Below are 7986 nucleotides of genomic sequence, written 5' to 3'. Positions count from 1 at the left end.
TAAAGGAGTCATACATCCTCAAATGAATATTCAAATAATATTCAATTAATAAAATAAAAGGAGTCATAAGCCCTCGAATGAATATTCAAGATAATATTCATTAACAAAATAAAGTTATCGAATAAACCTTATTCGATTAATAGTTTTGAAAACTATAACCATATATATATAAATATATATATATATATAAAATCTACTCGGGATCCTCGACTCCCGGTTTTAGAAAATGTTTTCACCTTTGGGTCCCTATACTAAGGGTATATGCAAATACCGCTTATCTCTAGCATAGGTATTATGCAACGAATAAGCACTTGAACCAACAGATATATAAATCAAGAATACGAAACAGGCATGCATATATATACCATATCAGCATGCTTCAATATATCGCAACATTTGCTAATTAACCAACATGCATCTATCGCAAGATAATGCATATACATATATTCATCACAACAACAGTATAACGGGTAGAAAACTTGCCTGAGCGACTTGGGGTGATAAAAGGCTCGGGACGAGTCTGGTAACCTATAAACAACAAGTAATTTGGAATTAAACCAAAATCACTTGTAAATCTATACTTTAACTAACTTAGACTCTAACGCTTGTTTTGCGCTCACTGATTCGCTTAAGTCACTCGGGTACCCTCGGCTCCACCATTTTTAATAATTTAACCTTTACGAGTTTTAAAGCGATTCCTTCGCGAGTGTCTTACCAACTGCCTAACACACTTACCATAAATGTTTCATACATTAATTAACCATTTTTGGTCTTTAACCTATGTTTCAAAGTAAGGCAAGGGGAAAAGTTTCGTTCGCGAAACGCCGTTACTTGAAACGGTCGTTTCTCCTAAACCGTGCATCGGAATCGAACGAACTACATATCAAAACGAAGCTCGTAACATGAGCTATCTAGAAATGGCAATGGTCATAATCTAGCAGGGGGTTCTCGGGTCCTAATGTTATGCACAAAAATAGTCTAAAGAAAATCGGACGTTACGACGGCTATGTTTACGCGATTTCCAATATTTTAAACCATTCAAAACCATTCCAAATCAATCTCAAATCCAACATACAACCAACATCCATCCTTATCACATCATAACAACCCCAACCAATTCAATTTAATCATTCATACTTATGCCTAAGCTTAACTTTAATCATACTTAAGTTCTTTTAATCAAAACCACAACATTTACCATTCCATTTCACTACCATTTCAAATCCCAAACTCTAATCACAACAACAAGCTACAATATCATCCTACTAATCAAAATCATCTTATAATATATAGGAATCTAGGGTTTGGAGATGGTATACCTTCCTTGAAGTGGTGGGAGGAGCTAGGAAGCCTTAAGAAGCTTTGAGAAGTCTTAAGAATGCTTGGATCTTCAAGAAAAACAAGAAAAACTTCAAGTTAAAAACTTGAAAACACTATTCATAGTCTTCTTCTTTGATTAAATGAAGAAGATTGAGAAGGAATTAATGGCTTAAACTCATGATATAGCCCTAACTAAGCATGAAGATGATTAGGGAATTTACTCACCAATTTAGGAAGCTTGGATCTTGAATTTTTGAAATTTCTTGCCTAATGAATAGTGAAAAGCCGAGAGCAAGGATGAACAAGGCCTTGGTTCTTTTTTATTTTTTGATGAAGAATGAATTTACTTGGCTTGGTTGCTTTGCTTTTGTGTTTGATTTAGTCAATTACCTTCTTGCCCTTGAATTTGTGTGGTTACAAAGCCACCACACCTCCTTCCTTCCCATGTCATGCTTGTGTCATCCTCATGATGTCATCCTCCCTTCCTTGTCCTCTTTCTATTGGTTGGATGACATCATTCCCACTAATCCCTTTGATTAACTTCCTAATCGTTTGCCTAATGACCGCTGATCTGTTATACGGTTCGCTTAACTTTCGTTCTCGTTTATCGTTTGAAGGATCATACCCGGGATCTTATTACTTAGGTTCCCTTAACCTTTCTCAATACATTATATTCCTTTTTATGATCCTCTATTATAATCCTTTAATTTAAATCCTTTTTATCCTGTTACCTTATACTCAATTCTCTCCGTATCTTGTGGATTTCCGGGAAAAATCAAAGTGTTCGGATTTGGATTCTGACGATCTTTACATACACTTATATCCCATATAAAGTACTAATAAAATCTCAGAATATCCATATCAGAACCCCTACATAGTGTGGCATGAAAAGTTTTCTCATTCAGCAAAAACACTATTCATAAGGGTTTCAAAAATTTCCAAAATTTGGGGTTATTACAGTCTCCCCTCCTTAAAAGGATTCCGTCCCGGAATCAAATAGAAAACAAATGGGGATACTTTCTTAGCATTACACTTTCTAACTCTCGAGTAAATTTTCCCATATTGTGGTCCTGCCACCAAACTCTGCCTAGTTGGATAATCCTTTCCCTAAGCACTTGTTCCTTTTCACTCTATAACCCTTCCTGGTTGCTCCATATAGGTTACGTCGGGTTGCATGTCTATGCGCTCATATGCCCCTATTTGTCTGGCATCCGAATTACACTTCCTTAACACTGATACGTGAAACACGTTATGACTTGCTACAGGTTCGGGGGTAGGGCTAGCTCATATGCTAACTTCCCAAACGTCTTAATATATCCGAGGGTCTAACAAATTGTAGACTTAGCTTTCCTTTCTTTCCGAACCTCATCAATCCTTTCCAAGGGATACCTATAACATTACTAGGTCCCCTATTTCGTACTCTTTATCCTTTCGTGTCAAATCAACATACTTATCATGTCCATCTTGGGCTACTACCAGCCGTCCTCTGATTAGATCTATCATATCCTTGGTCCTTTAGACCACTGCTGGTCCGAGCATCTTGCGCTCTACAACTTCATCCTAACATAAGGGAGATCGATATTGTCTTCCCTCAAGGATCTCATAAGGCGATATCTCAATACTGACATATGATCTATTGTCGTAAGAAAACTCAATCCGTGTTAAGTGATCATTCCAATTTCTTTCAAGTCTATTGCACAGACTCTCATTATAGCTTTTAGCATTAGAACTTTTGCTTCTCAATACCCATTCTTTTCCAGTTCGTAATCGCTACTACCTTCCGTTCCTAATATTATACGGGTTATACTTTTGCTCGCTAGCGTTCTATAACCTTTTAATAACCACGTCAACCTTAGTATCACGAATGTGTTTCGATTCCGCATACTACCACCACTTTATTACTCGTTTTTCAGTTGTTTCTATTTTCCAAAATTTGATCAATCAAATAGAAGTAAAGGAATTTGTTGAGAGATCACTATGATCATGAACACTTGTTATATCGCATAGTTAGTACAGAAGGTGGCCAGCCTTTAGTACTTGACAAGCAATTAAACAATAGCTGGTATCCTACTAGGCTTCTATCACACAGATAGATAGTCATTCGGAAATACCTCCCCTTTCTGGAAGGGTTGTTCTTCTCAGCTTACATGAAATGAAAAGAAGAGAAAAGAACGAATTGAAGAGAATTGTATATATGAAAAAAATATACTGCCACAAAATATCTGGCTTGGAACCTACCTCTGAACTATAGAGGTTTGTCATAGGAGAACAAATCATATACGTATATAAATCAACATTAAGCATTATAGCCTCGTATTTCCCATGCCTAAATATTTTCGCTATCCCGTCCATCATTCTATGGACCCACACTCTTCCTCGAGCTTATACATAATCACCTTTGAAACTCCCTCGACATCGAAAATCGAATCTGGGATCTCATTCTATACATCATCGTTACTAGAATTCTATGCTTGCACTGCAACCTTCCTCGTATAATAATACGACTCTCTATTGATAAGAAAGAATAAATATACAATAGGTAGATACCATTAGTCTATCAATGATAACTTATACACTACCACGACCCGATTAGTGGTACTCAATCTCAACACTCATTCCAATACAACTCTCACGGTTGTAATCAGCTCATTACTCGCAGAATCAGTGCTGCCTTACTATGGTCCACCACTGACCTACTGTCGTCATTCACTTTTTCCATAAAATCTTAATATCTAACCATACGGAGTCTATACATGTCGTATCTAATTCTCCTAAGGAGTTAACATAACCACCAATCACAATTCATGAAGAACACTCCAAACTCTGACGTACTTTCATGACATGAAGCAGATAAAATTGCAGAAGAGTTTCAATCAAAGCAACGATAGCAGGTTTATACCATTCTAAATCATATGCCTTAAATAGAAGACTTACTCAAAGGTTCGTCTAGCCCCTTTTGAAACATGGGTATTGCACAGTCATCAGAAGGAATGTCAATCTTCCAAACCATAATTCAACCTTCACATTTTTAACCATCATCACTGTATTCTTTTGGCACACGCGCCTATAATTATCCACTTACCTTTAAAGTGTCGGCCACCTCTTTGGCCTTTCCTGATAGTAAAATTTCCTTACAGTCAATGTCATTTTAACCACCTCCAAATAAATTTTCTACCTTATTTCCGATCACTGCTTGAGTGAAGATGTTTTCCTTAAAATCAAATGGGAAAAAAATATCACCATTTTTCCATAAGTTATTGCCTCAGTCTTTAGAGGCTAATCACTGTCAAGACTGACTCTCAATCATACTTAGAACATCTTTTATCTTAAGTCCTAATTGCCCTGAACAATTTCGACCATTACTGGTTCGATCCATACTTTCTCGTGGTTTAACACGTGCCCCACTTGGCAACATTATAATTACATCATATTTCCTTTATCAACATTTCTATTCTTGAGAATTTTGAATATTACCTTTCTCCTTGTAAAACCTCTAAGGTTATCCTTGAATCGTTCCTCCTGTATTCCCTAGATACAAGGCATATCAAGATACCATTTATTAATACCAGAATCATTGTCTATATACTTCTGAAAAAATTTCTCCATTGATTCTTAAAGGTTGTTATTACCTTAATCCTTTCCAATTCATACTGTCAAAACTCATACTATCCCTATTAAGGATGAAATGCCAACCTTTAGGCATTCCCCTAGGATTCGTTTTAAGTTACCAATGTTCTATCCTTAATTCCACCTTTAAAAGGTACCTGCATCCTTCCACGAATAAATCAAGTCATATATCCTTGATAGATTATCATATTCATCATTCCTACCTCGATAGTCTATACCTAACTTCATAATAGCATCCTTATTCAAATTGAGGTCAATCCATATGGCCTCCAAAAGATAACAATGGTTATCCGCTTGTCTTGCCTAATTTGGTAACGATAACAAGGATGTTCTGGAAGATATTGGTCGTGTTCAACGTGAACTTCTTCTTAATAATTCCTTATTTACTTTTGTTGTTTATCTCAACAGTCACCTCAATGTTGGGATATCTTTCACACCTGGCGTCTCCCTTTCTGGGTATCAAGCCACCAGTCTTACATTTCACCTTCTTGAAGGTCACTTCCTTCATCCAATTTTTCCTAATTTCTTACTTCCTTATCCCCTTAGTCTATCCGCGTCTCATTATTTATCCTTCGAATTATCTCAAGGTTTCCTCGAATCCTCCCAACTTACAGGGGATAAACTATATGTATCTCTTATGCCCTCAACCATCAATTTTAACTTATGGTGAATCACCCTCATCCTGACGAATGCATACTTTTTTATTTCTATTGCTACGAGTCGTTAGGGTTTCCTCATACCCAACTCCCTTATCATACCTCAAACTCTATTGCCGTTATATTCCTTTCCACTTCAATTTCTTTTTATTTTCCTTTCTCTTATCATTATTTCATGAACCAACACAACATAAGCATTGATTTCAAACATCCCGTCATTCTGGATTCGTGCCCTTAGAACGAATCTTGACAACTTTTACAACTTAAATTCACAATGCATCATACTCGTCTACCTTTGTTCTGGCTCTAAAGCTTTTACACTCTCTCCATAACCTTGGGAATTACTTTCCCGAAAACAATTGGCTGAACTTTAATCAGTTTATCATAACCTCTGGCCCCGTGCCTTTCTTGGTCTTTCACCAGCGGGTGGCCTCTCTCTTAGGAGGGTAAGTGACAAAAACAGTCCTTTGTGGTTCGTCAATCATTTAGAATCTCAAATGATTCCTCTATTTCCTTTAGCCAGGCTCTTGCCTCGGCTGGGTCAGCTTGTTCCATGGAACTCTGAGAGCTTAGCGACTTAAAGGTCCTGAAAGAATTTCTCACCGCACTGTCTCCTCAGGGTGGTGGTTGGGGATAATAGTCTAAGTTCTTTTTAGACAGGTCCATGAATTGCCGTATAGGAGTACCGTCTCGGGTCTCCTTTCCTTACTCGACTTTCTGTTTCCTTAGTATGAAATGTTTCATCCTACTCCCCATTATTGGGGTCATCTTTTAATTTAAAATCCTTATTTTCCACTCCATTATGTCATGGGTTCCTTCTATCTTGATGGCGACCTCCCTGACTATCATGTTCAGGGTTTGCTCTAAATCTTATTCCTCAAACTATGGCTCTCATCTAAGTTCTCATCCTTACGCTCTTGAACTTTCGGAACCCAAATTCTATAGGAATACCTCATTATTCCCTTATCATCTTTCTCGATATTAATCTTTTATCTAATTGTTGGCTCTCTGCCTTCATTCATAACTTTTTCTGGCACAATATGATCTTTTCCAATAATTCGGGCTGTATTGCAATCTCAAACAGCTTTTCGGTACCTGCTCCAGTTACCTTCACTTCTATTTCCATTTTCTCAAAATCTCTTATAAACTCTCCAAAAGACATTATCATCTTGAGTCTCTCCTTTTTACTAAGGGCATCAGCCACCATATTGGCTTTCCCCGAATGATAAAGAATCTCCCAATCATTATTCTTGATTAGCTCTAACTGCCTCCTCTGGCATATGTTGAGCTCTTTCTACGTGAAAATGTACTAGAGCACTTATGGCTTAGGTAATTCTCGCACTTCTCTCCATACAAGTAGTGCCTCCAATCTTTAGGGTAAAACTATTGCCACGAGCCTAAGCTCATGAGCGGGGATATCGAATTTCATATTACCTTAATTGTCTTGACATGTACGCGATTACCTTACCGTGCTGCATAAGCACACACCCTAAGCCCTTGTGCGAAGCGTCACTACACTTCACAAAATCTCCTTTTCCATCCGGCAACGCCAACATAGGGGCCATCACCAACCTCTGCTTCAGTTCTTGAAAGCTGTTCTCGCATTTCTCTGTCCATTCGAACTTCTCAGTCTTACGAGTAAGCCGCGTTAAAGGGGCTACTATCTTTACAACTTGAACGAACCTCCGGTAGTGACCGGCCAATCCTACCTCTGGTAGTCGACCAAACCATGGTCATCAATTCATCAGTGGTCCTTTATCCAATCCTGTCAGGATCCTCCATGGGTTCCTCCTCAACAACTATCCCTTCTAGGACAACATCCTCAACCGCTACATCCTCAATATCAACATCATCCGGTCCTGCATTAGGACACTCTATCGGATCCAAAATCCGATCTCCAATTAGTAATAAAATATCATCGCGATGTTGCTCCTCAACCTCAGGGTTCGGAGTCCCGCTACCATATACGATAACGAACTACGCTCCTATCACGATATTTATAAGGGTTCCCATAAGGGTTTTAACTGTCAGTACTACGTTAGGTAGCCCGACTATGAACTTGGCAAGAGTTCTTATTATCTTAGTGAACTTATTATCTTAACGTCCCATCATCTCTGAGGTCTATAACGCTTAGCTCTGATACCATTTCTGTAACACCCCCAAATCCGGGGTCGGGGATCCGGGTCGTCACGGTCTTTCTTTCCACAATATCACTTCACTTAATTAATAATAATAACCTTATGCTGTGACCCCACACTAACACACCACAACCCGTTATAGTCTCAGAGATGAAATTGAAATAAGTACAAGTCTTTGAATCCACCATTTAAAAGTTATTACAACCCAAAATGATTACTTGATAAATTTACAGTTAATTGCCATT

The sequence above is a fragment of the Apium graveolens genome, chromosome 7 (assembly GCF_009905375.1).
Source record: "Apium graveolens cultivar Ventura chromosome 7, ASM990537v1, whole genome shotgun sequence".
In the NCBI taxonomy this organism is placed as follows: Eukaryota; Viridiplantae; Streptophyta; class Magnoliopsida; order Apiales; family Apiaceae; genus Apium; species Apium graveolens.
Note: the sequence above shows the minus strand (reverse complement) of the source record.